Here is a 9,894-nt window from a genome sequence, read left to right as displayed (position 1 = left end):
CATAATATTAGGTCTTGTATTAGTGAGGTACATGAAACACCTAACACAACTTTTTTATAAGGTTGCATCAACTCTAAAAATGACATCTGCCTTGGTCAAGTTCTCACCAAGGGCTATAGGAGTGACAACTAAACTACATGCAATCATTCTAAACCTCTTCAAAATATCAACGATATAATTTGATTGGAAAATTGATATACCTTATGAATATTGTTGCACCTCCATTCCAAGAAAATAATGCATGAGTTCTAGATTAGACATCTCAAATTATTTGTTCATTTTATCATAAGATTTCTCCATGACAAGTGTTCTATTACCGATATCAAATATCATCAACATAAATACAAACAATGAGAATGAATATAGAGGGCTAATTCAAAGGGACTTTGATGGAATCCCTTCAAGAAATAATTGTTGATTCTTGCATACCATGCATGAGGAGCTTGCTTCAACCTAGAGAGTGATTTCTTCAACTTGTAAACCAAATGTTCTTTTCTTGTAATTTCTTATCTCATAGGTTGATCTTCATAGACATCTTCATCAATATATCCATTCAAGAAACATGTTTTTACATTCATTTGATAAACTTTCCACTTGTATTGTGCAATGATAGCCAAAATAATCTTCGTTGCATCAAATCTAGCAACCAGAGAAAATGTCTCAGAATATTTTACTCTAGATGTTTGAGAAAATTCTTTAGAAGCCAATATTTCCTTGCACCTTTTTACCAAAATTTCAACATGTGACTGTACCTTGTAGATCCATTTTATACCAATGACTTGTTTTTCATGAGGAAGTTGCACTAATTTCCTCATATTGTACTTTTCAATTGCATGTATCTCTTCAATCATTACATCAACTAAAACTTTTTCTTTAACAACTTCTTCATATACATAAGGTTCAACTTGAAAATAATTTAATAAAGAAAAATTGACAATTGGATTCATATTAGAGCTCCTATCATAAATATAATTTAAACTTTTTACTTTAAGAAAAGGGCTTGGGCTAGAACTATGACTCAAAGATGATCTATTTGGAGAGCTTGGTGGATTGGAGCTTGATGGGCTTATGCTTGAATTATCAATAGAGCTAGAACTTTCATCTTAGGTTATGGGATGAGAGGGAACATGATCTACTTCAATTCCCATAATGATTGGTGGGGATTTATGTGTATGTTTCTCCCATTTCCATGCTCCCCCTTCATCAAAAATCACATCTTGTCTAATGATCCATTTCTATGTGTTAGGTTTGTAAAATTTGTACATCTTGGTTACATTTGAATAACCCGTAAAAATAAAATATTGAGTTTTTTCATCCAAGTTAATTTGCATTTCATGTGGAACATGAACATAGGAAAGACAACCAAATATGTGAAAATGAGCCACATAAGGATTGTGGCCACACCAAGATTCCTTTGGAGTGATTTTCTTAAGAAACTTGGTAGGGATTGTATTCAAAATATATACCATAGTTTCAACTTCTACTCCTCAATAAGAATTAGGAAGAGTTTTAGCTTTTAATAACTTTAGGCCATCTCCATAATGGTACAATTCTTCCATTTTGTAATGCTATTCTATTGGGGTGTACGCATTGCAATAAGTTGTCTTGAAATATTGTTAATAGTGTTGAAAACAATTGGTTAATTGTGTATTGTCCTTGATGTTACACAAAATGTCATATCTTTACCAGTCAAAGAGAGTCAAAATGACCTTGACTCTCTTTGACTTCCACATTTTATGGAGGTTGTCGACGTGGCATTAGTTTTGTAGGGGTGGTCTTTACATATGATACCAGAGCACAAAATTTAATGCTTTCTTTTAACATTGCAGTGCAAGAAAACACATTATTCAATATAAACAAGAACAAAGAATGGACAATAGGGTAATTCAAAGACTTAAACAATTAAGAGGGAAACCTGATAGTTTGATGATTTTTCTAAGCTTACTTTCCAATCTTCTTTTAGTTGAAAATTATTTTTTGGCCTCAAGTTGTAGAGGTTAATGCAAGATTTTGTGACTCAAATGTATGAGCCTATGTCTTCACTTACCAACCCAATACTATATTGTCTTCCAAATCATGAATATAATGAAACCAAATGGGTTGCATAGAGGTGCTTGTAGTATGGAAAATAAATATTTCAAATAAGATATGTGTAGATACCTAAGTTTGATCAGATTAATTCATAATAAAGTTTAGTCATCTTCTAAAGAATATTTTAATTAAATATTAAATTATTTTAGTGCTATCCCTAATTAATTAATTATAGCCCAATTAATAAATTAACAAATAACTAATAGTCTAATTTATTAATAAAATCCCCCTTCCTCTATTAAATTAAATAAATATAAAACTCATTTAATTTAATCTCCAAATCCCCTCTCTATTTAATTAATTTAATTAAATAAATCCCTCCACCCACAAGGTAACTCTTCGACCTAACAGTTACCAAAAATCAACTCATGTACCAAATATTCATATTTTAATTAAATAATTCATTTATTTAATTAAATCTCATGCACCAATTATTCTTCTTTTAATTAAATAATCTATATATTTAATTAAGTTCAACCACCAACCTTTTTTCTAACAAATCCATCCACCTCCCAGATATTCTAGTTAACTGATCCACCTCGCCCACCTTAACTAAAATACATCACCTCCTCTTCCATGTCTAAAATCACTCTTCAGAACGCTTGCATAAATTAAGGTATGATTTATTTCCTCTAACTCAAGCCCAAGTCCACTTTCATGCCACATTTCCCTCATCCATCTCTAAACACAGAAGTCCATCTCCTCCACCTATATCAGTCAATTGAAGCCTATCTCACACCTCACTCAGTTAACTATCCATAAAAAAAATCGTATCTCTTCCTCACTCAGTTTCCTATAAATTTAACCCTTTCCTCCTCACAAATCATCCACCTTACGAGTAGATATATTATATTGTGTCGAGAGCCAATTACTTCCAAAGTGTTATTTGGTGATACTTAGATTTCCATGCACCTATCAAATCCGTCCATTGTTGAAGCTTGAGCACCAGATTTGAGAACACATCCACAATCATGACCACATCTACATATCAAGGAGGCTACACAGAGATACAAGTTTGCATGTTCTAATATTTGGTTTCCTTATTGGTTTATCAAATATATTTTTTAATTGATTTAGTTTGCTAGATGTTTGGCTTTGGCTTTATATCTTTTGCATCCTAATTCTAGCACATACAATATGTATTTTGCATTTCATAGAATTGGTTTATTTAAAATATGTCTGCATATGCTAAAAAAATGATGAGTCACATTTCACCAGTAGAGGTCATAGTGTATTAGTAACACAAAAATATTAATTTAACAATTTCACAAATATACCATAAAATAGGCAATTATGTAATAACTTTGACCTATATTACATGACCAAGGTCCCAACCATGAAGAGAATTTGGATAGATAATCAAAATAATACGCTCAAAGAGAGTGTATAACTTATGATCTTTTTACAAGATTATAGTAAAACCAAAAAAATCAACTTTTTGATTTTTTATATCAAAAGAGAGTTTCTAACTTCAGATCAAGTTTAAAAGATCACAATTCATTTTAAAAAATTATGGTTTCCTTCTAAAGAAGATCCTTTATGCAAAGGCCTTATTCCACACATGGTTTTAAAAAAAAGATCATGAACATATGTCATAACTATGTACCATATTTTCTCATCTTGTAAGGCTTGTCCTATCTTATTTCTTGTTCTAAAGTGCAATATTTTTCTATGACTCCACACGCTATATGGTAGCCTTTTCCATTTCCTCTATCTTATTGTCTCTTAGAGTTTGCATAGAGGTATTTTCATGGCCTAGACCCCTCACTATATCTTCATTATTAGTGGTGATAATCTTGGCATGTTGTTGTACCCATGTTTCTTGCAATCTCATCTAGTTTATAGAAGTGAAGTCTTCCTAAGATTTTGCTTTCTCAACTGTAACTAAGAGGGGGAGTTGTTTATGAAGCATTGCTTGAAATTGTAACAACATCCTTTGACACATTTTCTCTCTGCATATTTGGTGACCTGCATGGACCGATTGGTAGAGATCTCATGTTAAACTTTGTAGTCTCTTACTACAAAATAATTTGTACAACCATAACGGTATGATGTCCTATTTACCATCTCATTCTTAGGTAATTAATGGTAAGTACCAACTGCTAAAAAGTATTGAAAGAGGCTACCAAGACAATGAAAGATATGTAACTTCATAAAATAAATGACAACGAGAAAACATAGATATATTTCTTGCGAGATTCTAAAAAGAGAGAACAACATGCTCCTCTTAATTTCAGGAGCAAAAATTAAAATGTCAAATCAATTTTGGCTAGCTGCAAGGAAATTTCACACCTACCATATGCAATAGAGAGTTGAGAAAGACATTAAATTCAAAGAGCATCACCATCTCTTTCATCAAATACATATATAATGGTGTAAATGGTTTTAATTTATCCACATCGCCGCCATGAGTTTGCCCAAATTTTGTCATTTAGACATGGGAAAGATGATCTTTAAACTATCCTTGATTGTTGAGGAATTAATTACCATTCCAATGCTTTAAACTTCTGGTAATGTTAGTGGGTTGAATCATTAATTTATTGCCTATCTATTGATCATTTACTGAGTGTTCTATGATTGTTGCAATATTAATATTTGCTATGACGCTAGAACTTTACTTGAAGTTTATGTAACTGATGTTAGTTTAGTTTATATCAATTATTTTTGAACATTTAATAATTTGCTTTAGAAGTGAAATTTTTCTATATAATTTTTTAGTACATTTATAGATATAAATAAAGCATCAAAATTTGTATCTAGAAAATAGGAAAAGTGTATAACAAATAAAATTACTAAAAATATTAACTTTGCAAGTTCTATGTCTACAATATACATAATGGAATCCATTAATTTATGACAATATAAGGGTTCCATTATATTGACCAATATCTAAAAATTTGAATAGTCAACATACATATAACTAGTACTATTAACAACAAAATTTATCAGAGTTAAAAAAAACTTTTAGATTTTTATTCTAGTTTCAATTCAATAATTTAAATAATTCTTTAAAAATGAGCCAAAAATGAAGCACATAAATTTGCATACCTTATACAATGAGGTACACCAATAGTAGTGAAAAGAGTAATCAGTCAACAGGCTTTAGAGAGGAATTTGCCAATGGATTGTGAGATGCTTTGCTAGCTTGTTGACACAGAGCTATTTCACTCTCCTAGCATCGCAGATTGTTGGCTCGCCAGACAACTCAGGGTTGTCATGACCGCCATGAGGATGTTCTTTAAACATGGTAACCATTTGAATTCCTTCAATTGGGAAAATATTCTAATTTGTGTTTTTTTTCCGCTACTTCAAGCTCCAACTCTTAATTTTTTTACTTCAAAGTTGTACATTTGGACAATAATATGCTTTATTTTCTTCTTCATCAGATTCAAATTTGTACATTTGGATGATACTATGCTCTATGTTCTTCTTCATCAGATTATCAATTTTCTAGTAGAGGCCAAGATAATTGATCAATGGGACTCTGTACATGTGCTCCAAGCACCAATGGAATAAATCTACACCTTCCACTATCTGGTTATCTAAGTCCATTTAGAAAATCCATTTCATTATGTCACTCTTATCTATGAGCATTTGAAGATGGATTAAAATCTCTTCACATTTGAACTTTGTGTTAGGAACTCCCACCTCGGGTTCTTGCTTTTTCTTCACATTTAGATATTTTATTTTGGATTGTTATCATTGATTTTTGGATTTTGATGCCACTTTTCCTTCATTTCATTTATTATTTTATTTTTTAGTTTTCAAATGTCGTTAGCTTTGATTGCATCTATCATTGACATGACATTACCCTACATATATGCAGAAAGTGTTTGTGGTATTGAGGAGTAGGCTGACAAATTAAACCCACCTTGTAGAAATGAGACAATCTTTTCACTTGATTTTATCAAAAGCTATACTTGTCAAGTTTTGAACTCATGGCATAGGTTGAAGTAAGCCATGTAGAAGGGTTTTTCATAAATTGGAATATCAAAAGCTTATAAGGAAAAGTAAATTTTTAGGTCAAGAATATTGTGCTTTACAAAATGCATAGTTTTACCTACAGTGTATATGTCCATTATATATTTTCTATTATGTTTCGCAATCCATTTAAAAAATACAAGCAAGTCTTATAACAGTTCTTTGAAGACGTCGGGACAATTCAACATACCTCTACACACATTCAAAAGACTTATGCAAATAGCCAAAGCTAAAACTAGCAAGCTAATTTAGCCAAGAGATTTAGACATTTAATTCTAAATGATATGGATTTTTATTTGAGTGTGATACTATAAAACCATATAATTTTTTCATATAAATTTACCTCTATGATTCTAATCTATTATTGTACTTGTTATAGGCTAGTACTATTGCATTCACTTTGCAAGATTACTGAATTAGTTTAACATCAATCCACCAATCACAAGCACTTATTTTTGAATTATTAAAATATATCTAAAATTTTGTTATTCATTTATAAGTTTTATATTTTATAGAAATTATATCATTGGTTGATATGGTTTTATGTTATAGGAGCCCTTTTTTCGGAGGTTCTCCATATTGCAATATTTTCGGCTAAAATTTGTGGCATGGAATATAGAATTAATATGATTATTAATTTTTCACCATATTTAACGTTTACCAAATACTAATAGTATTTAAGTTTGGTGGTTTACTTTCTTTTAACACATCCTTTATTTGTCATCTTAAATTCTAAAATACTTAAATTTGGTTGTTTACTTTCTTTTAAGACACCCTTTATTCATCATCCAACTCACCATACAATTATTCAAGTTTGTTTGAAGCAGGCTTGGCTTCCTTAAAGCTAGAAATGTGGAAGAAGACATCTCTATGAACATAACTCCTAATAATTCCTAAAGCTTGATTGTCATTAATTTTCCAATCAACTAGTGTTGTAGCATCTATGGGTTTGGTAATTGTACCATCAACATACAAATCTAAACCTTTTTCCATTAATCTACTCCATACAATATCTTTCCATGTAGCATAATTGTGTGAAGTTAGAAGTGGAATTTAAGGTGAACCCATGATGCAAAAAATGAAAAAGAGCATGAAAGAGAGACACAAGAGCACAAGAGACACCACCCCTATTCACTCAATCAAAAGATCCCCCAAAAAATGATGCTTTTGGCACTTTATATGTAGTGCATGTACAATAGGCCACTTGCCAAAATGTACGAAGTGGACTTCTGATTTTGTTGTTTTTAGCTGCCTTTTGAGGCTCAAATTTGTCACTAAGCACTATACTTCAGATGTACAAAAATTTTGTAAAGTAATCAAAGAAATACAATGTAGGAAAGGCCCTAAGTCTAAATGTGATATTTCTTTCCACACAACAAAATAATCTAATTGAAAATTTGGAATGTAGATGGAAAATTACACACTTTCAAAAAAAATGGAACCTATTTTCAAGTCCAGATGAGCCTGTATGGAGCATTTGAAGTTGTAAAATCTAGGATTAGACAGGTACAGTTGCCAAAAAATACAATTTTTGACAAATCTGTGCACCAAAACCAAAAAAATAACAACACCACTAAAAAGTTCAAGAAATTCTACCCAAATTCAAAAATAATCACACTTGATTTGGAGTCCAGATGACTTAGTTATGGCCTCCCAATGTCAAACTATCAAATCAAAACTAAAATTAGAGAAACATTTGGGCAAATGGCCATTGTAGTAGTTCAAATTTGGCTTAAAATGACAATCTAAGAGCTATCAAATTTAAGATAGTAAAATGTTGATGGTACAGTACAAAATCTGTTGACTATATGGTACGACTGCGTGAGGTGTATCCAATGTGGCATACAATAGGGAGCCACATGTCCATTTGGCCTGTTGTGGGTCTTGGTTTGACATGGATAGGTTGGCACTACTAGCAAGTGATGTGTGCAACTACTTTGCTGATGTGGGCTCCACATAGGAGCTGACTAGTCCCATGAAACTATGAATTCACAAATAGTTGCCACGTGGTGCAGGGAGGATGGCCAGATGTTGCTATTGGAGTTATCGTCAACACTGTCGGAAGTATATCATAGTGGTACCATAAAAACCTACCAAAGAATGAAAGACCACCCAAAGGAATCTATGTCAGTGGTTGTTAAGCATTTTTACTACTGCTAGAGACTATGAAAAATTGGCAGGACTCACTTTGTCGGTGGGGTTGACAAAACTGGAGCAACACAAAGTAATTTTTGAAACACACTGAGAACACTTTGCTACCATCGGTGAAGCAAAAAGAGCACCAAAAAATTTGTGATACACAGTGGGGAAATTAGCAATAATCTCACATACAATGTGTGAACACCCTACAGGTGTATAAAGACAAGAGCCAATGGGTGTTTAAATGAAAGCAATAGCTGCCAGATGATGTAACCTACTGGATGTTATAAGGGTAGACTTGGTTGATGTGTCTATCGGTGTGTACCAAAGTTTAAAAGGAATATTTTGCCTAAATATTCTCTGTGAAGGCCAGGGTTTCACCACCTAATTTCGACAAAAAAAAATCTCTATAGGCCTAAGGGTCAAAAAAAGTTTCTTAAAATTTCCTCCAAAAAGTGCAAAAAATACTGACGAAAATGCAAAGAAAAATAAAATACTGATCTAAATTAAATTAAATTGCAGATCTAATAGATCATACTAGAGCTGCAAATCGAGCCTTTGGGTGTCAATTTGCAAAAAAAAATTGCCTCAAATTTAACTATGGCGTTGGATAGGAAAATTTATAGTCAATTTTCACCAAATCGACATTTCAGACACAATGGTGAGGTCTGCTTTGGTTCTAGATGCTCCCAATGATTGCAATACTCCTAATCTAAGTCAAGGTGTCCTCAAAGAGGTGAAGCAAGAATGGTCTTAAATGGCTATGTGAAGACAAATACCCCAAGCTCTAATACCATGTAAGAATTTTTCTTAGGGAAAATTCACCCAAGATCAAGGAACTCAAGCACAAGCATAAGAATAGACCAGAAGAGTATGATAAGAATAACAATATAGTATTCAATTCAATGTGAAAGTACACTAGAAGTGCCTATACATAAAGTACTTTGGAATGCTTCTAGAATGCCTAGAAATCAGCATACTAATAAGTCTTACAACAAGGCACATGTTCACTAGAAGTGCATTGTTGTCCATTAAGCATAGGAGTAAGTGTGATGATGAGAGGATAAACCTACAAAGGTGTAGCATGAAAAATAATGTTGTAGACACCATGTGCTTAATTAAGAGTGCAAATAATTATGTTTTCTACATGACAGCTCAGTTAATTATGCAAACTCTAGTTTTGTAGACACCATGTGTTGAATTAGAGTTGCTTACTCTAGTGTTGTCAACATGACAACTCATAAGAGTATGCAAAATCCTAACTATCTCACTAAGAAATAATAAAATAATGCATTGACCAAAGTAAACTTAAGTAAGTGTAAATAGTGAATATTTATTTACACCAACAGTTATAATACCTAATCAGAGCAATAGTTTGAAATTTATGGCCTTTCAAAGTTGGGCCGACCAAAATTTTCAAAGTAAATGTCAAAGGTGTGTTAGGTTGACTCTATATGTAAATTTAGAGTTAGTCGGTCTCAAGGGTTGGTGTTTGATGTCTAGAAACTTCCCAGGCGGTGTAAGAATATCTATTTAAGGAATGCTCATACATTGTCTAAGACAACTCTAGGTGATAGTTCGCAGCTCTATGTTGCAAATTATTGGAAGGAAGGCGCACATGTGGGTTTTCATATTGTATTTCAAAATTCTATGATTTTTCATTTGCAATGATAATAAGACGCC

The sequence above is a fragment of the Cupressus sempervirens genome, chromosome 6, assembly GCF_028749045.1.
Source record: "Cupressus sempervirens isolate cs-2001-9-10 chromosome 6, ASM2874904v1, whole genome shotgun sequence".
NCBI classification, from domain to species: Eukaryota; Viridiplantae; Streptophyta; class Pinopsida; order Cupressales; family Cupressaceae; genus Cupressus; species Cupressus sempervirens.
Note: the sequence above shows the minus strand (reverse complement) of the source record.